The 27,715-nt window shown below is 36.8% G+C and overlaps 2 long non-coding RNA genes across 2 annotated transcripts in view; both read left to right on the top strand.

Annotated features, from left to right (window-relative positions):
- The window catches only part of LOC307176150, a 220,183-nt gene extending 201,317 nt beyond the window's left edge, over positions 1-18,866 (top strand). The window contains exon 3 of the long non-coding RNA XR_013824626.1: positions 18,771-18,866. This is a non-coding gene — a long non-coding RNA (uncharacterized lncRNA). The remainder of the gene's footprint in view (positions 1-18,770) is intronic.
- Positions 18,867-18,900: 34 nt separating this feature from the next.
- Positions 18,901-26,646, top strand: LOC307176151. The gene is made up of 3 exons (XR_013824627.1): positions 18,901-18,969; positions 19,117-19,294; positions 26,521-26,646. It is a non-coding gene; the product is annotated as an uncharacterized lncRNA (long non-coding RNA).
- The last annotated feature ends 1,069 nt before the right edge of the window (positions 26,647-27,715 follow it).

Raw genomic sequence — 27,715 nt, 5'->3', positions numbered from 1 at the left:
AGCCCATGGGTTGTTTTATGAATGAAATGGAATAATGCAGTTTTAATAAAGTGCCCTTGACCAGGACATGGCACATAGCACTCAAAAAATGTTATTTTTTATCATTATCACATCTATGCACTTACATCACCTAAATATCTATTTATTTTTCTGGGTTATCCTATTTTTTCCCGATTAGACTTTATATCTCATGATAGATATCTAAGTTGTCTCTGCATTAACTTAAAACACAAATGTATAGCATCTCTTTACTGTAGTCAGAGGTTGTTTTTAAAATTTCATTCTTTTCCGTCCCTCTCTCCTTCCCTCCTTTCCTTCCTTCCTTCCTTCCATATATGTAGTTCTCTTGTAAATGCCAAATATAAGTATAAGCCATTCCTAACAATTGTGTGATGTAGTGAAAACCATTTAGCGTAAGAGATCTGGCTTTAATCATGGTTCTGAACAACCTTACACAAATTGCTTTACATTCTCTTTTTCATCTTTTTCATCTGTAGTATGTGAGCACAATATACCCGTTTTTGAAAGAATGTGTGTAAACTGCCTGACAGATAGCAGCCACTCTGAAAATGGTGGCTATTATTACTATTACTTTTTTTTCATGTTTATAACATTTGGATTATTTTTCTGAGTGTTTCAAAGTGAGTTATCACATTTTACCATGTTGAACACAGGGATAAGAATGCTTTCAGAACTCTTGTAATAAATTGCCCATAGCATTGGTCTTCAGGGCTTAGTGTGCTTGTACAAGCAGGACACTGTTTATACAAGAGATGTAGCATAGTGGATCTTGTGTTTAGGCCACTAGAAAGCAGCTCCTTTTGAGAGCAGTTGACATTTCTTAGCAGATTATATGATGGTGTAACTTAGTACTATTGCTGTAAGATGGAGTCTTTTATGACATTTCTTGTTTATTTAAACTACATCTAAGAAAATTTATTATGGCCTCCAGAATACTCTTCCTAAATGGTAGCAAAATCCCCATGAGTTGATAATGAATGCTTTTGAAAATCTTTGCAAACTGTTTCACTGAAGTATTGCCGTGGATCCTGTCAGCTGCTATTTGGTAACTCTGAAATACCATGGGGTATATTTTAGCTCATGATCGTGTTATAGAGGTGACCGTCTAACTTCTGCTTCATTTGTGAGGGCTGGTAGCAGTCTGAACCATGCCATGAATAAGTAGAGCAGTGACTTCTGATAATAGAGCTTTTATTTTAGATTCCATTTTACCATAATGAATTTGACCTCATGCATTCTCTCAGGAAATAAGTGCAGTTCAGTGGCACCAGGAAAAATGCATTTTATGGACTGTGCTGAATAGTTAACATGGACCAACAGCCCATTCACCATACCCCTTTAAAGCCTTTCCCCATGGTTTTTCATTGCAGAATTGCACTTCTAGAAAATGGGAAATAACTGTAAGATGGTAGCTTCAAGGAAACCCTCAAAACCTCTGTTATTTAAGGGAAATGTGAAGACATTCTTTGATTTTCAATGTATCTCACTTAAATTGACTTTCAAATAGTTTTGGATGCTTTTAAATACAGTCTTATAAACTTTTAAAAACATACTAGAACTATTTAGAAATAATATTTCTTGTAAGAATAAAACTAAACGACAGGGAAAGGAAAACTAAGATAAGTTGCAGTTAATATTTACTGGTCTGTCACTATAGTTAACTCATGTAGAGAAGATACATTAGGGAAATAACAAGAGATTGGTATCCTAAAACTAGTACTACTGAGTCACAAGTATTTGGTAAGGTTTTACCATATGCAGGACACTCTAAGAGCATTTTCTAAGCTGAAAGATATACAAGGGTGAAGGTCTGTCTTTCGTACAGTAGGAATTTACATTTTCATTCCCAACATTGTAATGTCTGATTTATGAAGGTGTTTGAATTAATTTGCTATTCCAGACTAGGATGATTTGGACTATATTTTTGCATTTATTCCTGGATTCACTTCTTGTGATGGACTTCATTTAGGCTCATTTTTACCTGATGATATTTGTAGGGATGAGGTCACTCTTATGGATTCAGTAAGCTTTTTCAATAAATGAAAACATTTAGATTTAATCACTAATGAAAAATAAATCTGAAGGAAAGACATTTCTTTTCTATTGAATGGGGTCCAATAGATTTTTGACTAATAGTCAATTACTCCCACAATAGAGGGGAGTGATATAATTCGGAGATAAAAAATCAATTCTTTATATGAATACTAGTTCATCTGTGGCTATTTTGATAGGAACATTTTTGTGTGCACTTATTACAAAAGACTTTGGACAGTACTTCCAGAGGTTTTCAGTCTGTTTCTCTGACATCTGTGGGAAGAGAGGTGCTGACAGTGAGGTTTCTCTGTAGAACAGTGTTAGTGCTGGGGCTGCCCTTACCACTTGACTACGTATCTTGTAACAGAGAAGAGGGACAAGTAGAGGATGGAGTAAGTCTGTGGTCAGCACCTTGGAGAGCGCTAACGAAGAAACTTGACATCACCTGAGGGGTGTGCGTGTACATATCTACACATAAATATAATATATATGTATACACACATATACACATATGTACACACATATACAACGGACCCTTGAACAACAGGGCTTTGAACTGCGTCGGTCCACTTACACGCAAATTTTTTTCAATAAATACATACTATAGTGCTACAAGATCTGTGGTTGGTTGAATCCTGGGATGTGGAACTAGGGATATGGGAGAGGCAACTGTAAAATTATATGCAGATTTTCAACTGTGCAGGGGTCATCACCCCTGCCCCTGCATTGTTCAATGGTCAACAGTATACAATTATGTACATACATATATAGACACAAACATACACATATGTGTCATGTGTATATAAATACACACAAATATACATATATCATATATTTATGTATTTGCAGGTAGACATGAACAATTTTTAAATTGAATCAATGTTAGCAAGGGCTGCGCTATAGTTATCAACATGTGCAGATTTCAACTGGACTGAAGTAATGTTTTACTCTTCATTAAATTATGTCCCTCAGGATAAGATAGTGTATAACTTTATTGTTCATTTTCAAAGCAGTGATGCTTTTAGATACATGTGCCCCTTGAAAATTCATTGTGATAATAATAGTATTAACTGGAATTTGTTGTGTTCCTGCTATATTCCAACCAATATGTTAGGTGTTTCACACAAATTTATGAAATCCTCACTATTATTGCCATTCTAAAGTGTAGAAGACTGAGGTCTAGATAATTTGAATGATGTGTACAGGATCACGTATGTGGCAGTTTGTAGATCCATGATTTAGACCCAGATACTAGTTGTAGAATCCATGTTCTTTTTACTACTCTAGGATTTGTCATTAAAATTCTAATATCATATTGTTTGGTCAGATCTCATTTCTCTATGGGAGCTGGATGAGTGGGAAAAACAATTAACAAGTTGTCTGAGATTAATTTAGTAGAGCTGCTATGTAATTCACATCATTAGAAGAAAAATAATTCCAGTAGTCATAACACAGCCCTGTGGATAAATAAATTTGTGTATTACAGATATTTAGTGATTACCCAGCAAAAGAGTAATACTGACTACTGAGAAGGCCCAAGTAATCTTCCATTTGCTTTATTTCCTCCCTTATTTCAACCATCTGAGAGTTGTGAGGGACCACCCATCATGATTTGCATAGATGAGTTGCTATAGTAACATTTGAGCACATTACTAAAGAGGCAACCTATAACTGTAACCTTTATCTTTATGAGAGCAATATACTTTATAGGTTATGAGAGCTATGTGTCACTAATAGCCTCAAGGTGTTTGACTATATTATGAAGTCAGAATAGTTTAACTTTGAGACTATGGTCTCTTATGAAACATTTCTATTTTTTGAGAAAATAAAAATGATGATTTCATTTTTAGTTTAGGCTACTAGTGAATAGGACCAAATATGACAATGCTACTTTATATGCCTTAGGAATTAGCACACGAATAGGATTTGTTTCTTTTTCAATTTTCTGACTTGAATTGACTGAACATTGCCTTTTCCCACTTTTCAACAGAATCATCATAAAAATTCAGGTGGAGAATTGAATTTTGAGCTCTATAATTCAAGCAAAACAAATGCATTTTTACCTCTACATATTTTAAAAATTCTCAGTTTTTCACTGCACTTTGGTGTATAGTAGACAGGTTACAGTTAAGTAAAATAATATTAATTGATCTTTTACAAATCCACCTCTTTCATTAAAATTTCACAGATAACATACTAATTAATGCTTATTCATCTAAATGATTATATCATCCAAACAGAAAAAAGCATAATATACACATAATAACAAGCGCTTCCTATCTCCCAGAAATGAGAGGAAAATTTCTCCAGTCTCTGGGCCTTTAGTTATTATCTGCCTCCTGCATAGAGTACCCTGATCACTCTAATTTACTTTCCCTATTTATCTTTCAAATATCAGTTTAAGTCCCACCTTTTCAGGCAAGGGTTCCATTCAACTGTACTCATCACCTACTCCATATTCTACAGTACTTATAATCTTTAACATTCGTTTGCTAAGTATATGCTTGGAAGTCTTGGAAGTATCAGATTGCAAAGATACCAGACCAAAGACTCAATATCAGTTGGGAAAGTCTTATCTGAGAAGTAAAATTTTTCACTAGTAAGATTTGTACAATGTTGTTTCCATTCTAATGCACGTGGAAGACTTAAACCCAGGTGCTCTTTGTTAATGCAAGTCAGGTTGAATAACCTTATGTCCAAGTCTCTTGTCCTTGAATCCTTCTGAGGAAGTCTCTGGTTGGGACTATATTCTGACCCTTACTTTTAATTCTAATTTCCTAAGAAATCTGGCTGCTTACCAATCTCATCTCCAAATCTGGACACACATTCTATAAACCAGAATTGGATCTCTTAACTACAGGAATTGTGTTCATAAATGATGTTTCTGCCTATATTACTGGATATTTCACTTCCTTCTAATCTCTTGGATGGTGAAGCTAGCCCAGATTAGAATAAACTTGGATTGGCTGGCTTAGACTGTTCATTCTTCACTGAAAGTTTCAAGGCCTCCGTTATGTTTCTCATTTTGGTCCATTCCCCCAATTTTCAGTCAGATTCTTTCTCCTCACCAGTTGTGTCAAGTAGACAGGCAGGAAAGAATTTAGGGAGACAGGCTAGCAGGGGGAACAACAGATCATTTTATGGGCATCTGGGCCCTGGTATCATTACTTGAATTAGGAGTATTGCTCAGTCCTTGAGCACTGTACTTGCCAACTGAAGGTGCCTTACCGACCAACCATGGCATGAAAATCAGAGCCCATCAGTGTACCTAATAGGATACAGACAGTATATATCAAGCAGAAACTTACCTACAGGGGGTACCTTAGCCATGGGGTTCAGCACAGGCAAGGAAAACTCTATACCAGTAGTCACCATAGGGCACACACTGATTTTGATGTCAGCCTAATAGGAGAGAGAACTGAAATAATAATGCAGGGACTAAAGGGTTAACACTGAGGCATCATGTTGCTGAGCACTGGGTACCCATATGTGGAGATGATTTTTGATTATAGCATCCCCCCCACCAATGGCTTTACTTTCTACAGTTTCAGCTATCTGTGGTCAACTGCTGTTTGAAAATATTAAATGGAAAATTCCAGAAATAAACAGTTTACAAGTTTTAAATTGCACGTTGTTCTGAGTAGCATGGTGAAATCTCATGCCATTCCTCTCAGGATGTGAATCATCCCTTTGTCCAGCATATCCTGCCCTTTAGTCACTTAGTAGCCACTTCAGTTATCAGATCAACTGTGGCTGTATCACAGTGCTCATGCTCAAGTAACCCTTATTTTACTTAATAATGGCCCCTGAAGCCCAAGGGTAGTTATGCTGGCAATTTGAATATGCCAAAGAGAAGCTGTAAAGTGCTTCTGAATGAAAAAGGTGAAAATTCCGAACTTAATAAGGAAAGAAAAGAAATTGTATGCTGAGGTTGCTAAGATTTATGGTAAGAATGAATCTGTGAAATTGTGAAGAAAAAGAACTTCATGCTACTTTGGTATTGCACCTCAAACTGCAAAAGTTATGGCAACAGTGTGTGATAAATGCTTAGTTAAGATGAAAAAGGCATTGAACATGTACAATAAGATATTTTGAGAGAAAGAGAGACAACATTCATATAACTTTTATAACAGTATATTATTATAATTGTTCTATTTTATTATCATTTATTGCTATTCATCTCTTATTGTGCCTAATTTATAAATTAAACTGTATCATAGGTATGTTTATATAGGTAAAACAACATATATATAAATATATATGGTTCAATACTGTCCATGGTTTCAGGCATCCACTAGGTGTCTTGGAATGTATCTCCATGGATAAGGGGTAGCTAATGAACCCACTCCCTCTGATTATGATTGGTCAGAGAAACAGGGAGAAGTAAGTCAAATAAAGTGACCTTCTGGGGACTTGAAGACTACAGAGCCAGCAGAAAAGACATAGATCTATTTGACTAATAAAGTTTAACTTTTTATTTTTAGTGGAGATTTTTTTTCTTTCATATTTATGTACACTAGATTGTATTTTACTTATGTTCATGTTGATTTCTTGGTATTATGTTGTAAACTTTTATTATTCAACTGACTTGGATTTATGCTAAGCCCAGAGCTACATGCATGAGAATATTCAGGATTATTTGGTGGGAATGATATAAATATAATCAATTCTCAATAGTTTAGGAACAATTGGATGTTTTCCTCTGTGACTAACAGCTGGTCATTTTCCCTAACCTATTAAAAGAGTATGTCCATACTGACACTGTTTGCAGATGACATGATGCTATACATAGAAAATCCTGAAGTAGCTACCAGAAAATTACTAGAGCTTATCAATGAATTCAGTAAGTTGCTGGATACAAAATTAATATACAGAAATCTGTTGCATTTCTATACACTAATGAAATATCAGAAACAGAAATTTAGTAAATAATCCCATTTATCATCACATCAAAAAGAATAAAATACTTAGGAATAAACCTAGCTAAGGAAGCAAAAGACCTGTACTCTGATAACTGTAAGACACTGATGAAAGAAATTGAACATGACAACAAACAAATGGAAAGATATACTGTGTTCTTGGATTGGAAGAATCAATATTGCTAAAACGATCATACAGCCTAAGGCAATCTACAGATTCAGTGGAATCTCCATCAAATTACCAGTGTCATTTTTTCACAGAACTAGAAAGAAAAATTTTTTAATTTGTATAACACAAAAGACCCCAAATAGCCAAAGTAAAATTGAGAAAGAAGAATGGAGCTGGAAGGATCATGCTCCCTGACTTCAGACTATACTATAAAGCAACAATAATCAGAAAAGTATGGTACTGGCACAAAAACAGACACATAGATCAATGGAACAGGATAGAAAGTCCAGAAATAAACCCCGGCACCTATACGCAATTAATCTAGAATAAAGGAGGCAAGAATATACAATGTTAAAAAGACAGTCTCTTCAATAAGTGGTGCTGGGAAAACTGGACAGCTACATGTAAAAGGATGAAATTAGAACATTCTTTAACACCATACACAAAAATAAACTCAAAATGAATTGAAGACCTAAATGTAAGACTGGATACTGTAAAACTCTTAGAGGAAAACATAGGCAGAACACTCTTTGACATAAATCACAGCAATATGTTTTTCACGCCGTCTCCTAGAGTAATGGAAATAAAAACAAAAATAAACAAAGCTTTTATACTCAAAAGCTTTTGCAAAGACAGCAAAGGAAAACATAGACAAAGTGAAAAGACAACCCACAGAATGGGAGAAAATATTTGCAAGTGATGCAACTAACGAGGGATTAGTCTCCAAAATTTACAAACAGCTCATGCAGCTCAATATCAGAAAAACAAACAACCCAATCAAAAAATGGGCAGAAGATCTGAATAGATACCTCTCCAAAGAAGATATACAGATGGCCAAAAGGCACATTAAAAGATGCTCAACATTGCTGATTATTAGAGAAATGCAAATCAAAACTACAGTGAGGTATTTATCACCTCATAACAGTCAAAATAGCCATCACCAAAAAGACTACAAATAATAAATGCTGAGAGGGTGTGGAGAAAAAGGAACCCTCCTGCACTTTTGGTGGGAATGTAAATTGGTACAGCCACTATGGAGAACACTATAGATGTTTCTTGAAAAACTAGAAATAGAGCCATGATATGATCCTGCAATCCCACTCCTGGGCATATATCCAGAGGAAACCATAATTCAAAAAGATACATGCACCCCAATGTTCACTGCAGCACTATTTACAATAGCCAAGACATGGAAGCAACCTAAATGTCCTTTGATAGATGAACAGATAAAGAAGAAGTGGTATATATATATATATATATATATATATATATATATATATATATATATACACACACACAATGGGGTATTACTCAGCCATAAAAAAGAATGAAATAATGCCATTTGCAGCAACATGGATGGAACTAGAGATTATCATACTAAGTGAAGTAAGCCAAACATAGAAAGACAAATAACACATAATACACTTATATGTGGAATCCAAAAAAAAAGAGATACAAATGAACTTATTTACAAAACAGAAAGGTACTCACAGACATAGAAAACAAACTTAACGGTTATCAAAGGAGAAAGGAGGATGGGGGGAGGGATAAATTAAGAGGTTGGGATTAACATATACACACTACTATATATAAAATAGATAACCAACAAGGACCTACTCTATAGCACAGGGAACTATACTAAATATTTTGTAATAAACTATAAGGGAAAAGAGTCTGAAAAGGAATATATCTATATATCTATATATGAATCGCTGTGCTGTACACCTGAAACTAACATGATATTATAAATCAACTATACTTCAATAACCCCCCAAAATTGAAATGTACACACCAAAAAGAAAAGCTATATCATAACTTATAGCTGTTTAGCTAAAGAGACTATACTCTTGTAATGAGCTAACTTCTGTATCTCATTCCTCATTCACCAATTATTCTCCTTCCAAAGTGAAACCAGGAATAATTTATATATATGTAAAATTTACCATGGAGATGATTTTGTCATTAGCTAGGAGATCCAGAAAGTGAAAATTACTTATCTATTACTATCATTCAAATTAAGTGACAAATACATGGACACAGATGGTGTAGATACTAAAATACAAATTACAACTTTTCAACCCAGACATTTTATGGTCTTAATAAAAAAAGTTAATAACATAAATAAGAATATGACATCCTAAATTTAATTGCTGCTGCTCAGAACTGTTGTCTCTGATGCTCACATGTTTCATCAAGAGAACAGAGAATACATTAATCAGCACTTTTCTTACTACTTTTTAAGTCATAATCTGCTAATAGGTAGTTAGAGCATAAAAATAGAGCTCTAGAACTAATATCTCTTTATTCCTAACTCAGGATCCTTTCTAATTACAATAAATTTAGATAAAGTAATTTGCCTTTAGGGAATATTAATTTTTCTGTTTTCCCTCTGTACTTTTGTAAAACTTGATGCCTTTAAGGGATTTTAGCTACTCTGAAATCACTTCTTAAATGCTGAATTTGGAAATTTTGAGACCAATTATTAGTAAGATTCATGCCTCATAGTAGGTAACTTCAAACAGATGTTGTTTTAGTTTAAAATTTCCAGGGCAATTTAATTAATATTTAACTCATGCATTGAATACCCATGTCTTTGGGGTTCCAGGACCCAATTCCAACATGTATATGTGGAGATTCCCCCAAACCAGACAAGCAATTCTTGGTATGAGAATTCAACTCAATTCTGACATTACCTACCCAGAGATTTAGCATCAGATTCCACAGGTAAATGGTTCAGTTCCATAAGATGGCTCTCCATTTTGGATGTCAATCTCAAACCTAGGTTTTTACTTGAGCTCCTGACCAACGGGTTACAAACTGGATGTTTCAAGGAGCCCTTCCAACTCAAGATGCCAATCACACGTCCAGGTGGTTACCTGTACTTCTTGACAGACTGGCTATAAATCAGAGGAACCAGGATCCTCTCCTTGGGTTCAATTAGCTTGCTAAAATGGTTTGCAGTACTCAGGAAACCTATGTACTCACTAAATTACCGATGTATTACAAAGGATATTAAAAGATACAAATCAACAGCCAGATGAAGAGATATGTAGAGGGAGGTCCTGAACATAGGAGTGTCTGTCCTCATAGACTGTCAGGTCAACATAGTGGCACATGGAAGTGTTTTTTAATTCCCTAATCTGGAAGCTCCCTGTATTCCCTCCTTTTGGATTTTTATGAAGGCTTCATTGCATTGGCATGACTGATTAACTCATTGGCCACTGGTGATTGATTCAACTTTTAGCTCTCTTTCCTCCCTGGAAATCAGGGGGTAGGACTGAAATTTCCAACCTTCTGTTAAATGGCTGGTTCTCCTGACAACCAGCCCCCATCCTTAAGTGCTTCCCAAAAGTCACTTTCATTAACATGAGTTATGAATAACAACACACCCATTTATGGCTCTGAAGTGTTTTCAGGAACTGAGGACAAGAGACCAAATATTAAGACATGCTCCCGTTGCTCTTGTCAAATTCCAAGGTTTTGGGAAGCTGTGAACCAGGATCTGTGTATGAAGACCAAATATATATGAGAAGCATACTTTGGTTATCTAAATGAAAATATATTTATACATTTCTTATAAATCACAACAACCCTGGTCTTCAAAAATGGATCCCTTACAGCAAAATAATCATACTGTAACTGAGCAGAACACTATGGGGTCTTCTCAGGACAGATCCCTCCCCCATATCCTCTGCTTTAGCTCCTCTCTAAAGTATGTACCGAGATAATAGTATCTGATGCACATTTCCTGAGTTTTTCACATGCTAAAACCACCACCAAAGGGAAGAAATTAACTACTTGATGATCATGAGCAGGTAGCCCCCAGACCTTCTGGAGCCCAAGGACTGATCACCATCAACCACTCAGAGAATTGTGCACGAGCGATCATGTACCCTGGTATGCCATCCCCTAACCTTGCTTTTAAAAATGCTTTGCTGAAACCCTTTGGGAAGTTTGGGGTTTTAGAGCACAAGCCACCTGTCCTCTTTGTATTGGCACCTTTACAATAAATGCTGCATTTTCCTTCACCACAACTCCGCGCCAGGAGATTGGCTTTACTGCATCCAGGTGAGTAGACCCAAGTTTGGTTTGGTAACAAATTCTGTCACAGCACTTATATTTGGTGTAGCATCTATAGAGCAAATATAGCAATAGTTCCAACAAAATATGCCTATTGTTTGGAGAAGCCAGTGTGGGGTAGAAATAGATTTAAAGAAACAACTCATTTGTCCTATAAAACCATCACAAACATTTTTATACTCTTCTACTACGTTGATTATTATTTCTCCCTCTTCATCTACTGCTACTTGAACTTTATGATAAACTGAATGACCAAATATATACATTTCTGATAAATCACAGTATCACACCATGTAATAATAATGACTTATAACCTGATTCCTACTGAGAAATGGAATATCGCCTGCCCTATCAGTAAACAAAGGATGTCACAGTCATCAGGGATTGCAGCCCTCCAATGGTGAGCAGGTGAGCCCTGAGGAAACTCAGGACATGAAAACACAGGACACTGGCCCCAGATAACTGAGGTGCACATAAAAGGAATTATTTCAGTGAGCCCAGACTCTTGCATCTTCCTATACATAGAAAAACACTAAATTCCTTAACTTGAGATTTCTAGTTTTCTTTAATTAACAGTAATCTTTTGTTCCTATTACCTGCCTTTTGTTGCAAAATTCCAATATATGCTAGCTCCCCCCTCGCCTCCTTGGAACCGGTTACCTGAGATGCTGCCTCCTGGGCTTGAAGTCCTAAAAATTCCCGCCGAATAAAACATAATTCTCAACTTTGATGTTGTGAATATTTTTTTAGTCAACACTACAAATAATGATGTATTTCCCAAGCATTGTGAAACTGCAAAATTCTTCAATTTGTGTATCTTCACTGTAAGATAAAACGCCTCCTGGGCATAGCATAGTTCCTTCATGATTTGGTCCCTGCTTACTTGTCCAGTTTTTTCCTTAGGCATTTTCTTTTATGCCTTTAAGTTGCAGAAACATCATACTATTTTTAGTTCCTTAAAGATGAAATGCTCTGTTATGTTTCCACGTTGTGCTCTTCACCTAACATGGGTTCCTGCATCACCCTCTCTGTGGTCTTCCTTGACCCTCATGAAAGAGTCAAGAATAAAACTTGAAGAAAATAAAAAAAAGGATAAAGAAGGAAAAATTAATAAAATATTATGCAATTAAAAATAAAAATTAAAGACTCAGGAATGCTTTTCTCTCTTTTTCCACTTCATCTTCTACTTAACTCCATTACAACTCTTACTATTTTGTTGTAATTGTTTACTTGTATACATGTCTCTCCAATGAATTTAAATTGTATGAGAATAGGGGTCATACTTTTATATACATTTTCATTATTTTAATATAAAAAAAGATTAATTTGCCCTAACTTCAGAAAACTTAACCAACATAGCCAACATGACACTTTTGTAATGCATTAAATGATGACATGTTTTATTAATAATGCCTGAGGTGTTTTATCCTAGGTTTTAACCACAGAACATAAAGTGAAACAATAAATCTTTTATTTTACGAGTCTCTATTTCATTAAATGAAAACATTTTTTAAGTTTTAAAATAATTCTTTTTTTAAAAAAATATTTATTTATTTGGTTGCACTGAGTCTTAGTTGAGACAGGTGGGCTTCTTAGTTGTGGCATGTGAACTCTTAGTTGTGCCATGCGTGTGGGATCTAGTTCCCTGACCAGGGATCGAACCGGGGCCCCCTGAATTGGGAGTGCAGAGTCTTAACCACTGTGCCACCAGGGAAGTTCCCAAAATAATTCTTTTCTTCATAAAGAAGTGTTAGGCACTAATCTACAGTTTAATTTTTCCTGAGTCATTGACTATTTTTCCTTTTAATATTTTTGTTAAGGAATTCTTTCTGTTATTTGGCATAATTTCATCATGCCATGATCCTAGTATATAAGTTCTTTCAAACATATCTATCTTTATTTTCTTTAAGAAAATGAAGGAACTTAAGTAGCCAAGACACACATAGTATCACTTAATGTTCAGTAATTCACAGGTTTAATTTTCATTCAGTATAAAAATCATTATTTTCTTTTTCAATGTCACTGCATGAAAAAAGAATTTTGGACTCTATATTCTTTAAAAATGGACCTACTTTTGGACACAAGTACATGGCTTTTCAAAAGAGGCTCAGCTATAATAAGCAATCGTCTGTGGAAATTCCATTGCATTATCTGCTCCAGACCCTAACAGTTAGTCTTTCTCTGCTGTCTTTTGCTTTTTGACTTGCCCCCAGCTCTGAATCCTTTTTTTTTCTCCGAACTGCAGTACCTATGACTCAGTGGCTGAAACTGTGTAACTCAGATGGGGACTTGAACCCACGGGCTTTTAATTGAGATCACACACCTGGTCTCAGGACTGAATGAAGCTCAGGTTCTTGATGTCTCATCACAGAAAGATTTCAGTGAGAGACAAAGTGATAAGTAAGAAGTGGATTTATCTAGAGAGAAACACACTCCACAGACAGAGTGTGGGCCATCTCAGAAGTCAAGAAGCCTTGGGAGAAACTCCACAGACAGAGTATGGACCATCTCAGAAGATGAGAGGCTGAAATATGGCGTGGTTAGTTTTTATGGGCTGGGTAATTTCATAGGCTCACGAGGGGGAGGATTATTCTAATTATTTTGGGGAAGGGGCAGAGATTTCCAGAAATTGGGCCACTGCCCACTTTTTGGCTTTTTATGGTTAGCCTCAGAATCGTCATGGCACTGGTGGGTGTGTCATCTAGCATGCTAATGTGTTACAAGGAGCATATGATGAGGCTCAAGATCCGCTGGAAGTTGAATATTCCACCGTCTTGGACCTAGTTGGTTCTAACCAGTTTTTGTCACGTCCTATGGCTATGTCGTTCTTTCAAAGGTTGTGCCCTGCTCCCTTCCCTCTTGTTTCATGGCTATGAAATAATCATACAGAACACTCTTATATTGTTTTCTATGTGCCAGGTTTAAATCTAACACTTTAGTGAAGTTAGCTCATTTAATTGCAACAATTATATTAGGTATATGGAATTACTGTCCTATTTTACAATGAGGAAATTGAGACATGGAAAAATTATGTATTGCCCAAGGTCACACAGTTAAATAAATTTTGGAGCCAAAACTAGGTCACAGAAACCTCTATCCTTCATCATTATATTATCCTGCCTGTCTATGAGTGAGTGATGTATGTGTTAAAAAAAAAATCAATTGTATAAATCTGAAGAGCTAACTTACTTTTTCAAGGATTCTTGAATCAGGCACTATCCCATCTAGCAACCAGAAGGATGTTCCAAACATTGGGAATTACCTGTAGGTGAGCAAAATTTGCCTGCCACCCCACAATGTTTCTTTTTGACATGTAAATTATTTTGAGCTGAAAACAATCAAGGCTCAAAAGACTCAGGAAGAACCTTTGATCTTCCCATTAACTGTTTAAAAGGATGTAGTTAGAGGGAAGGGAGCTATCACCTTAGATAATTATAGAAGAACATAAACTAGGTATGGTAGACAGGGAGGAACCTAGCAAAGTATGTTGGTTAAAATTCCTGTGTCCCATCATCTCTGCATGGCCCAGCAAACATTTGTTTACCAAACATTTGCTTTTCATCTCCCTGTGAATTGTCCTCCCCTTTGAAGTCCCACACTACTACCCCCAACATCCTCTTTAGTCTTTACCTGAAGTTGGTATTTAAGGTGAGGGCTTCTCACATTTTGGCGAGATACTCAGTTTTCTTGAGTCTCTCCCATGTATACATGTTACTAAACTCTGTTTGATTTCCTCCTATGAAAGTGTCTCATGTCAATTTAATTCTTAGACCAACCCGAAGAACCTAGAAGGGTAGAAAAACAATTTTTTTCTTCTCAACATCCTGCTTATTGTAATCATAATAATCCCCTGGTGTGTTGTATCCTCTCAAAAGCTTTAAGTGCATGTTCACAGCTGCTGACCAGCAGGGAAAAGATCTTCCTAAGACTGGAACATTGGAAAAGAAGCAAAAACAGTAACCAACTTAAGAATTATAAACCTGGAACCGTAACCTGTGAATGTCACGGGGATTTAGCAAAAACATCATGGCCTACAGATACCACATCAAAGATCAACAAAACTGCAAAGCCATAGCTGAGAGTGACACTAATGACTTAAATTTTGATCACATCTCTCAGGCTGAGAGTCTGATCAAAAAGGAAAAATTGTTAAAGAGAGAAACCACAGGCCCAAGATGATGTCATTTGTGATAAAGCCCATGATACTAAGCAGAGATTTTTTATACCTTAACTTAATTGCGATTTCAACCTTCACTGGAAATGTAAGCTTAGTCAACCAGCTTGGAATTTTCTGGTCTGCACCAGTGAGGTAATCTGTTATGTGGGTCCTCTCTGTCCCCTAGAGGAAGAAGAGGCAATAATGGGCATAAAACCCATGCTGTTCCGTTCCCCACCCCTCTGCCAAAGAAGATGTCCTGACCTAAAAATAATCCTTAATCTTTTTTTTTTTCTTTTGCTAATGACTTCCTTTCCCCAACCTCCTTTCTATAAAAGCCTTTTATTTTGTATGGCTCCTTGGAGCACCCTTCTAATTGCAAGATGGGATGCTGCCTAATGATGAAGTTTTTTTTTTTTAAAGGGAACTTTATTATTTTTATTTATTTATTTTGGGCTGCACAGGGTCTTCATTGCTGCTCAGGCTTTCTCTAGTTGCAGTGAGCGGGCGCTACTCTTCGTTGCGGTGTGTGGGCTTCTCATTGCAGTGGCTTCTCTTGCTGTGGAGCACGGGCTCTAGGTGCGTGAGCTTCAGTAGCTGTGGCAAGTGGGCTCAGTAGTTGTGGCTCATAGGCTTTAGAGTGCAGGCTCAGTAGTTGTGGTGCATGGGCTTAGTTGCTCTGCGGCATGTGGGATCTTCCCGGACCAGGACTTGAAGCCATGTCCCTTGTATTGGCAGGCGGATTCTTAACCACTGTGCCCCCAGGGAAGCCCTGCCCATTCATGAATTGTTGAATAAAGCCAAATGGGATCTTCAAATTTGGTTGAATTTTTGCTTTTTAATCACATGTATGAAAGTAGGCAAAAGAGATAACATCCTGCTACACTTGTATCAGTTTCAGAGTTGAATTCCTACTGGTTGCATATGAGGCTTTGGAATAAGCAATTTATGGGAAATATATTGGAGTAGCTAATAGAATTAAGGGAACAGATAATAACTGAGTCTTAGAGCTCTTTTTGTACTAGAATAGTAGGATTTCAGGGCCCTCTTCTTTTTCCTTGAGTGCAGGTGACTCAGTGTCAGTGACTTTAGGTCAATTTCAGGTCCACTGAAGTTTAAATTCCCATAGGATTGGTGAATCAACTTGGCCTGAGTCAAGCAAGTATCTGTGGACTCCAGGGTAGAGGTGATGGCACTCTGGAATTACCTGGCCATTCGTAGAGGAGAAGGGATCACTGTGAGCCAGCCAGCCACCTCACATGATTTGTATTCTCCCAATATATAATACACTTTTCCATGGCTTATGTAATATGCTGGGATTTGAGCTGAAATAAAATAACTTATCTAAACCACATATACATTAAGACAAACTTCTCCATTTACTCACCTCTCCTTAATTTTACCTCCTTCGTTTTAAAATCTGCTTCTAGTCACATATTTAAGATAAATTAGATCCATATAATGTTGAAAAAAATTACTTTTGATGGTAAACTATAGGATTAGTTGAACTTCCAGGTTCCACATAGGATATACATTGTGTGACTTTGGTTTAAAATTATAAAATAAATTTAATTAAGAAAACAAACATATCCCCTTTGCTTGTGATCGTCACAATGGTGTTGTCTGTCTCCAAGGTTGGAAAGTACACTCGTTAGATATTAAGAAAGAGAAATATTCCCATTTACAAAAGTGCGTTTAAAGGTAAGTACATTCTACAATAAAGCAGTCTGGAATTTTAGATATTTGCTAATGACTGTAAAGAGATGTACAATAGATCATCTCCAGGGCTGAGTGTTTGCCCTCCTACATCAGTGAAAAGTTATAGAGGTATCATACTAATGTCACAAGTGATGGAAATCATTTCTAAACTTGGAGGAGGTCAAATGTGGTTTGTAGTAAGTAAACTGCATTTGCTGAATCAAGCTTTTCAATCTAATTAGTTTAAAGGCACTGGGTATACCTTATGACCTTTGGAACAGTTATCCATTTGAAAAAGATATTTGCCCCCTAGACCTCTGCAAACTCTCTTCAGTATGTGACAAATTTACTACATAAAATCTTTCCAAACTCATTTGTTTTTTTTTTAAGTTCTGGCCAAAAAGATAATACTTAGATTGGGAAGACTACAGATAACCTGAGAAAACAGCCTGAGTTTTGAAGATAGCGATATAAAATTTATTATCTAATTAGCAAAATAAAGACAAGATCATGAATCAGGCAATAGTAAAGAGGCTCAAAAATCTTTGTTTCCAGGCTCTGTGAGCTTTAGAATTTCTGTTCTGCCAAATCAATTTAATTAAACTGAGACTGTCAAGAACAAATAATGTAGATAAGCCATCGAATATGCCATTTACACTTTTTCTCTCAGAATATAACCTATTCCAGTACTTTGAACCAAGGCACATCAATATTCATCCTAGAAGAACTGAGAAGCTACAATTGTACTCAAGGCAGAGTAATACGAAAATTCCTTACCTTCACAAATTTGGTGGAGTAGAATATTTCCATTTTCCTGACAACATTTGAAATAAAGTGATTTATTAGTTGTGGAAAACTCTATTTGCCATAGCATAAACAGAAGGGTCCACATAAAGTGTATCATTATGTTTGCTTCAAATTGTGTGTGTGTGTGTGTGTGTGTGCGCGCGCGCGCTCCACATGTGTGACTTACCTTGCTGCCAGCAAAAGGAACCAAAACATGAGCTATTTAACACCTCCTCCATGCTTCCTTTCCAAATTTTCCTTCTTCCTATATCTGCTATCTTGGTGAAAGATTCTGTCATCCATAGTGTAACCCAATTAGAAAGTCTGAATTATTTACTTCTTTTCAAGGACCTCTAAATAAACCCAGCTACTGGAACGTTTTCACCTTTTGGTTATAATGGAGTACTTTCCTATAGACTAGTTTCCCTGAAAACAGTATCTTTGAAACCTGGGCAAAATATAACATCAACTGATAGAAGCATCAGAGAACAACCAAGGCAGCCAGCACTAAGGGGCTAAGGTCCCAGAATAAGGGCTAGAACTTTGAGGTGAGCCTCACAACTGCCTCCATTTTCCTCTTAGACACGTGCCTATTTTGTGTGTGTGTGTGTGTGTGTGTGTGTGTGTGTGTGTGTGTGTGTGGTACGTGGGCCTCTCACTGCCGTGGCCTCTCCCGTTGTGGAGCACAGGCTCCGGACGCGCAGGCTCAGCGGCCATGGCTCACGGGCCCAGCCGCTCCGCGACGTGCCTATTTTCGATGCAGACAAAATAAGCTAAAAGTCTTAAATTCTGAAACTTGCTGCAGCTTAACTGGGCAAAGCAGCCAGGATTCAAAGTGTCAATAAAAAAGAGAGGGCGGAATTGGAGAAAAATAAAACTGACACTTCTTTTGCAATTTAACTTCTAGGTCAGCTTCTTAGCTACTCATGGACGAGCAAGAATCCAAGAAACAAAGTGGAAAGCAGTTGCTGACAAGCTACAGAGGTTCCATGTTAAAAAAGGTGTAAGTGCTCCAGATTTTCAGCTGATGTCTCTGAAGCCCTCTGAATGCAACCTACATAGCTATGAAGGCATCGCAATCAAGGAGGGATAGAGTTCTCTGCTTGGTAACAATATCTTAGCTCCTGTCATTCTTAAGTCAATTATTTCAATTTCCATTATCTTTGTGAGCCTCTAGAAGATTTATGATTGTCTCCATCTTTTTAAAACTTAGCCATAATTTTGTTTTTGTTGTTATTCTTTTGTGGAATCAGAAGAGCCACCGAAGGGGGTTTGGATCAAGATGGCTGAGTAAGAGGACATGGAGCTCACCTCCCCCTATGAATACATCAAAAATCCATCTCCATGTGGAACAATTTTCACTAAAAACTAACTGGAAACTGGCAGAAGGACTCCTACACAATCATGGCTGCAAGCTGCACACGTAACCAGGTAGTAAGGGAAGAAAAGTGGGTGGGTCAGCCCTCTGCCCCTGGGAGGGGATTCAGAAGAAAAGAGAAATTACACAGGGTGACATGCTCCCTGGGGAGTAAGCCATTCACAGATTGGACATCTCAGTCCTGGGTTCCTACTTGGGGGACACAAGCCCCATTGGCTGGTTGGAGAACTGCTGGGACTAATAGAAGGGCTGTGGGAAGCCTGGGCTCCACTCATTAGGAACATGCATGTGCAGGCTTGCCACTGAGGCAGGGTCGAGAGAGGTCTGCTCTAGCAGCTGCTGGGTTTTTCACTACTGCCTCACTGCACACCCCAGCCCAAGCTGAGTGAATGCTCTGGCCCCACTCACTCCACATCACAGCATGGCACAGGATCTGGGGTGGCCACAACAGGGGAAAAGACTTGACTAAGACACAGAGGTGACCTGTACTGGGGCAGAGCCCAGGTGTTCCAGCGACAACTACTGTTGCAGCTTACTCAGGCATTGCCTTAGAAGAAGTCCAGATCTCTAACAGCAAGCCACTTCACCACAGCTCACCCCTCCCTACACACCAAGAGGCCGTGTGGGCCCTGCCTAACCTGTGAAGTGATTCCACAACAGGGTGGGAGCAGCAGAGTCTGTGGGCAGTGACTGGCTGTGAGGAACAAGGGGACTTGCACCATATGCTGTGTCTGAGCAGAGCTGTGGGCACCTAAATAGGCAGCACATTGGACCTCTGTCTGTAGTAGAACAGAGTCAAGAGCCCACATGGACTCTTTGTTTCAGCACTGCTCTGCTGTGGGGCAAGGGTCCTGGTGTGGGGAGACGGAAAAACACACACAGGGAATAGAACCAGCTAGGGCTGGACCCTCAGGGCTTCTGCTCCAGCAACTTGGGATCAGACCCTGCCCCCAATAGGGAGGTGATGGCCACTGAGCAGAGGGGAAGTCCCACCTCACTCATGAACCCAACGCCAGCTCTAGTCCCTCCAGCCCCAGGTCCACCCCCTACCAAAGTGTGAGTCAGCACAACTTGATGAAGACATGACTTGCATCCAGCTCTCCCACTGAAGGCACTGGGCACACAGTATGTATAGGGATACCCCCATATAAGATGACCCCTTCAAAACTGCAATAGGTAAGTGTTTCACCTAAATTCACAGAGGTGGATGAAGTTAAGCAAAAATGAAAAGGAAGGGGAACGACCCTCAGTTGAAAGAGCCAGAGAAAAACCCTGAAAAATGAATAACAAAACAGAAGTAAAGAATTTACCAGAAAAAATTCAAAACATTGGTAATAAAAATATTAAACAAATTAAAGAATTGATGTATACAGCAAACACATTAACAAAGACCCATTCAGAAATGAAGAATTCAATAGCTGAAATAAGTTTTAAAATTCACTAGAAGGAATGAAAAGCAGACTAAGTTATACAGAAGAATGAATAAGTGATCTGGAAGACAGAATAATGGAAATCACTCAATTGTAACAACAAAAAGAAAAACAAATTTTAATACATGAAAACAATTTAGGAGATCTCTAGGATAACATTATGCATGCCAATATTTGCATTATAGGGTCCTAGAAGAAGAGAGTGAGAAGGGGATCAAAAGTGTATTTGAGGAAACTATGGTTGGAAACTTCTCAAACCTGAAGAAAGAAACAGATATCCAGATATAGGACGCACAGAGGGTCCCAAATAAGATGAACCCAAACAGACACATACCAAGGCATATCATAGTTAAAATGGCAAAAGTTAAAGATATAGAGAGAATTCTAAAGGCAGCAAGAGAAACATAAACTTGCCAAGACTGAATCAAGAAGAAACAGCCAATTTGAACAGACTGATCACTAGAAATGAAATTGAATTTTAATTAAAAAAAACTCCCAGCAAACAATAGTCTAGGACTGGACAGCTTCACAGGGGAATTCTACCAAACCTATAGAGAAGAACTAATACCTATACTTTTCAAACTATTCCCAAAATTGAAGAGGACAGAACCTTCTTATATTCATTCTATGAGGCCACCATTACCCTGATACCAAAACCAAAGCCACTACAGAAAAACAGAACAAAACAAAACAAAGCAAAACAAACTACAGGCAAATACACTTGATGAATATAGATGCAAAAACCCTCAACAAAATGTTAGCAAACCAAATGCAATAGCATGTACAAAGGATCAAACACCATGATCAAGTTGGATTTATTTCAGGGATACAAGGATAGTTCAACTTTCACAAATCAATCAATGTGATACAACATATTCACAAAAAGAAAGATAAAAATGACATAATCATCTCTGTAGAAGTAGAAACAGCACTTGACAAAACTCAACACCTATTCATGATAAAAACTCTCATCAAAGTGGGTACAGAGGGAACCTATCTCAGCATAATAAAGGTCATTTATGGAAAACCTGTAGCTAACATCATACTAAATGGTGAAAAGCTGAAAGCCTTTCCTCTAAATTCAGGAACAAGACAAGGATGCCCACTCTCATCACTTCTGCTTAACACAGTATTGGAAGTCCTAGCAATCAGACAAGAAAAGAAATTAAAGGCATCCAAATTGGAAGAGAAGAAGTTAAACAATCACTACTTGCAGATGACATGATACTTTCTATAGAAAAATTATAAAGTCTTCACTCCAAAACTTACTAGAACTAACAAATGAATTCAACAAAGTGGCAGGATAAAAGATTAATGTACAGAAATCTGCTGCTTTCCTATACACTAATAATGAAATATCAGAAAAAGAAAGTTAAAAAAATTCCTTTTAAAATTGCATCAAAAAGAATAAAATACCTAGGAATTAACTTCACCAAGGAGGTGAAAAACCTATACTTAAAAACTATAAACCATTGATGAAGGAAATTGAAGATGATACAAAAAAAGGAAAAATCCCTTCCTCTTGGATTGGAAGAATTAATATTAAAATGTCCATACTACCCAAAGCAATCTACAGATTTAATGCAATCCCTATCAAAATAACCATGACATTTCTTACAGAACTAGAACAAATAATCCTAAAATTCATATGGGACCACAAAAGACCCCGAATTTCCAAAGCAATCTTGAGAAAGAAGAACAGAGCTGGAGGTATCACCCTCCCAGACTTCAGATTATACTACAAAGTGACAGTAATCAGAACAGCATGGTACTGGTACAAAAACAGTCACATAGATCCATGGAACAGAATAGAGAGCCAGATGTAAACACACTCATCTAAGGTCAGGTAATCTACAACAAAGGAGGCAAGAATATAAATGGAAAAAAAGTCAGTCTCTTCAATAAGTGGTGCTGGGAAAATTGGGCAATTACATGTAAAAGAATGAGATTAGAACATTTCCTCACACCATATGCAAAAATAAACTCAAAATAGAATAAAGAGCTAAATGTAAGACCTGAAACCATAAAACTCCTAGAAAAGGACATAGGCAGAACACTCTTTGACATAAATCATAGCAGTATTTTTTGGATCTGTCTCCTAAGGCAAAAGAAATAAAAGAAAAATAAATAAATGGACCTAACTAAACTTAAATGCTTTTGCTCAACAAAGGAAACCATCAGTAAGATGAAAGACAACTTACTGAATGGGAGAAAATATTTGCAAATGCTATGGTCAACAAGAGGTTAATATCCAAAATATATAAACAACCCATACAACCCAGTATCAAAAACAAAAACAAACAACCCAATCAAAACATAGGCAGCAGGCCTGAATAGACATTTTTCCAAGGAAGACATACAGATGGCTAACAGGCACATGAAAAGATGCTCAAAAATGCTACTTTTCAGAGAAATGAAAATCAAAATAACAATGAGATATCACCTCACACCTGTCAGAATGGCTGCCATCAAAAGTCTACAAATAACAAATGTTTTCGAGGATACGGAGAAAAGGGAACACTTGAACGCTGTTGGTGGAAATGTGACTTGGTGTAGCCACTATAGAAAACAGTATTGAGGTTCCTCAAAAAACTAAAAATAGAACTATCATATGACCCAGCAATCCCACTCCTGGAAAAAACAAAAACACTAATATGAAAATGCAGGCACCCCAATGTTCACAGCAGCACTATTGACAATAGCCGAGATATGGAAGCAACCAGAGTGTCCATCTACAGAGGAACAAATCAAGAAATTGTGGTATATGTATATACAATGTGTGTGTGTGTGTGTGTACACACACACACACACACACACACACACACACACTGAAATATTACTCAGCCATAAAAAAGAGTGAAATTCAGCCATTTGCAGCAACATAGATGGACCTAGAGAATATTATGCTTAGTGAAATAAGTCTGACAGAGAGAGACAAATACTGTAGGATATCACTTACCTGTGGAATCTAAAAAGTAATATAAATGAATGTATATAGCAAAACAGAAACCGACTCACAGATACAGAAAACAAACTAGAAGTAACTGTTGGGAGGAGGGAATAGGGGAGGAGCATGTTAGGGATATGGGATTAAGAGATACAAACTATTATGTATAAAATCGATAAGCAACAAGAATATATTGTATAGCACAGGGAATTATAGCCATTATCTTGTAATAACTTTTAATGGAGTATAAACTGTAAAAATATTGAATCACTATACTGTACACCTGAAACTAAAATGATATTATACCAACTATACTTCAATAGAAATAAAAGCCACTGAAAAATGAATACATAACATGGATGTAGGCCAGCCAAAGACCCTAAGTTAATTTGAGTAATTTTTAATTCTTTATTTAACCAAGATGGGACATAAGGTGGTGAAACTACCATTTGCATTTTTGATGAGAATCTGGCAACTTTGTTCTCTGTGGTGGAGAAAACAAATACAGTATTACTCGGAAGCTAAGCCTCTCTGATAATACACAGCTTCCACAATGTTACGAAGGCCGTGGAGAATTTAGGAACTGCAGAGTAGGGTGGTTGCCATTCTGAATGGACTAAAGTAAAGCAGTGATAAACTCAAATTCTTATATACGTGCAGTACACCCAGACTAAAAATCAGGTCATTTTACTGATTACACTTAAAGAATGTTATCTTTGAGTCATAGCAGCAAGATACTAGAAAACCAAAGTCAATGCTGGGAGGAAGAAAATAAGCTCATTTTCAGCTTTATGGGGGGTAATTTCACTTTGTCAGGTGGGAGCACTTTTGGAAGTATGAGCTATAAATATGAATGCTGGGCAGCAATGTGGGTGGGCTAGAGTGAATCTTTGTACGTTCTGACTTCTTAGCATTTATATATATTTTGTAATAGCACCTTGATTTCAGTTTGGGGAAATTACCCACCCCACAGTAGTGTGTAGTTTTGGTGGAAAGGTACTTCCTATATGAAGTACAGGAAGATGAAGGAGACAGACCCTTCCTCTACTACTGCCAAGGAAAGGCTACATGACCTATGTTTGGCCAATCAGATACTCTCTGCTGGAACTTCAACCCTTGAGTGAATGAAGAATGGATGGGAAAAAAAGATCTTCTATGAAGTTTCTTTTTGCTTAAATAAGTAAAAGTACAGTTGACCCTTGAACAATATGGATTTGAACTGTGCTGGTTCACTTATATGTGGATTTTTGCGATAAATACACAGTACCACATGGTCTGTGGTTGGCTGAATCCATGGATGAAGAATCGCAGGTAGGGAGAGCCAACTGTTAAAGTTATATGTGGATTTTCCACTGCCAGGAGTCAGCACCCCTAACCTGTAGTTTTTACTGCTCGTGTCTAAGAACTCTAATCAATATCTGTATATTTCATGGAGTTGTGAGGATAATCATGTGAAATAATACACATAAAATTCCTAGCATAATACCTGACATACAAAAAGTACTAATTAAATGTGTTATTAATTTTTATAATTAATAGAATAACAGATTTGACAATACAAATTTTCTTATGTTCAATAAAACATATATTTGCACGTGGTGGAAACTTAAATCATTATCCTTAACCCCAGTTGGAGTTCCCAGGTATATTTACCTAGTTCAAGAAGTCTAGTTTAATTTAGTCTCGCAGGACCATTTTCATTGCCCAATAAACCCTTTAAAAATTAGCACTAGACCGGAAAGTTATGGGCCTAAAAGCCTGTAGGAATGTGAGAGAATACAACTTATCCTTACGTAACTAACAGCTGTATGTCCTGATTGAACCATTCTCATTTAGTCAGACACTCTGCTGAAGTTAACACTTGTCTACATCTTTCCAGTCTGAAACTAAAAGGCAAATATGGTGGGTTAGTTGCTTCCTTGTAAGCCACATAAACTCTGAGTCAATTGGAAACCATCTAGAGATAGTTTGGGCTGTCTTTTACTCATTAGTGTGTCTAATTTTTAGATATGTCTCAGCATGCCAGAAACAAGGTTGAGCAGTTCTGACTGATTATTTCCTGCTGTCCCTGGGAGAGAGAAACTCTCCAACATAGCATTTAGTTTAGGATATTCTGGGAGCCAGTGGTTTAAAAATATTATGCCCACTTTGATTAAAGATAATTTTATAATTTTAAGAGTATTTTCAATGCATGTCATTTTTCTATCAATAAGATTATAATTTTCTAAAAAGTGGGAACCATCATTTATATTATTAGATGAAAACTAAACTTATTTTTCTATCTTCCAAAGAATTTAGTTTTCCAAATGAAGCTAAAATTCCCAGTATCTTCTCTGGGCCCTGTCAAGTCTTTATTTTCTTTTAAAGGAGAGGGATTACACTACTGGAGAATAGAATGTAGGTAGAAGAAAAAAATGTGGGCTTAGCAAATAAATCATAGTGTCTCATCTGAACCATTTGGTACACCAATATGAGACATCTATATAAACCAATTCTTACAAGTAATACGTACAAAATACAGTCATGTGCCTCGTGTTACTAAGAACAAAAGAAAGCAACTGGTTCTTTTTGGGAGGAGGTTTGAAGGAAAAGTCTTTCCGGAGAGTTAAGTTCTCAATTGCACCTTGAAAATTAGTCAGTGATTGCCTAGACAAGGGCATTTCCAAGTCTTGAAAACAGGATATTAAATGGTATAAGGTCATAAAAGTGAATAGATTGTTTGGAAATTGAACTAGTCGAGTGTGGCTAAAGTGGTCAGGACTCAATGTTGGGACAGGGTGTAATGTGGGATAAAGATGGTGAAATAAGTTGAGAGGACTCTCAAAACATGAGAGAGAACTTAAGCTTGTTTTAGAGGTAGAGTTGTACAACTGAAATTAGCACCATTCTCATTGTTTTACAGAAATGCACAATGAGGCAGCCCTGCTTCAAAGATATTGAAAACCTATTCAAGAGGATTAAAGCAAGGAATGACACAATCCAATTTGTATCATAGAAAGATGACTGACAAGAAAATGGATAAGTGGGTAAGACAGTGCTATCTAATAAAAATAGAATGCAAGTCACACATGTTCTTTAAATTTTTTAAAGTAGAAATAAACAGATAAAATTAATTTTCATGTTTTATTTAACCCAATATGTCCCAAATGTTATGATTTTGATATGCAATCAATATAAACATTATTAATTGATATTTTATATTCTCCTCTCCGTATTGTGTCTTCAAAATCTGGTGTGTGTGTTTTGCACTCACAGCTACTTGAATTTGGACTAGCCATGAAATTTCAAGTGCTCAATGGCCACATGTGGTGAGTGGCTTCTGTACTGGATAGTAAAGAAAAAAATGATTAAATACTTGGAGATAAATTGATACAATTTTTTAATAGATGACTGTTGGGGGTTAAAACTAGAGTGGTAGCAGTGAGAATGGTAAGAGGTCAACCAAGAGATATTTAGAAAATGGAATCAACAGAACATGGTAATAGATTGAGTATTGTGGGTGAAGAAGTGGAAAAAAATAAAATATCCGAGGTTTACTTTGGTTGACGGCTACAGAGGCTTAGGTTTAGCAGGAAAGATAATGACTTTGGTTTTGTATACCGACTTGAAGACAATTTAGATGTTTGCAAATAATATATGAATCACAGGAGCTAAGATTTTAGAGCTATTGACATAAAAGTTGAAGTTAATCCATATGAACAAATTAAGTCATTCAGCAAAATAAAGAAGGAGAGCAAGGGTGGAACCCTCAGGAATACCAACATATCTAATATTTGATGATATTCCATAAAGAGAAGAGCAAACAGACAAGACAAATAATTGAGATATAGAATGAGAAACAGAAGAGAAATTCCTTAAAGAAAGAAGAAATTTTGTAGAAGGAAATGGGGGATCAACAAAGTTCAATGAAGCAGAGTGAGAAATAAAAAGGGGACATAAAATTTGGTAATTGTATCATTTTTTGAATTTTCAAAAATTACTTCCATACTTAACGATTTCCATAGAAAATGCAAGAACCAACATTACTGAGTCTCTAGGGTACCTGAAGTGATAAGCCAGATGCCCCAAATATTTTAACGAACTTAACCGTCCCCAAA

Source organism: Stenella coeruleoalba (assembly GCF_951394435.1).
Source record: "Stenella coeruleoalba genome assembly, chromosome: 17".
In the NCBI taxonomy this organism is placed as follows: Eukaryota; Metazoa; Chordata; class Mammalia; order Artiodactyla; family Delphinidae; genus Stenella; species Stenella coeruleoalba.
The sequence above is the reverse complement of the archived record's forward strand: the minus strand, read 5'-3'. Positions and strand labels throughout refer to the sequence as shown.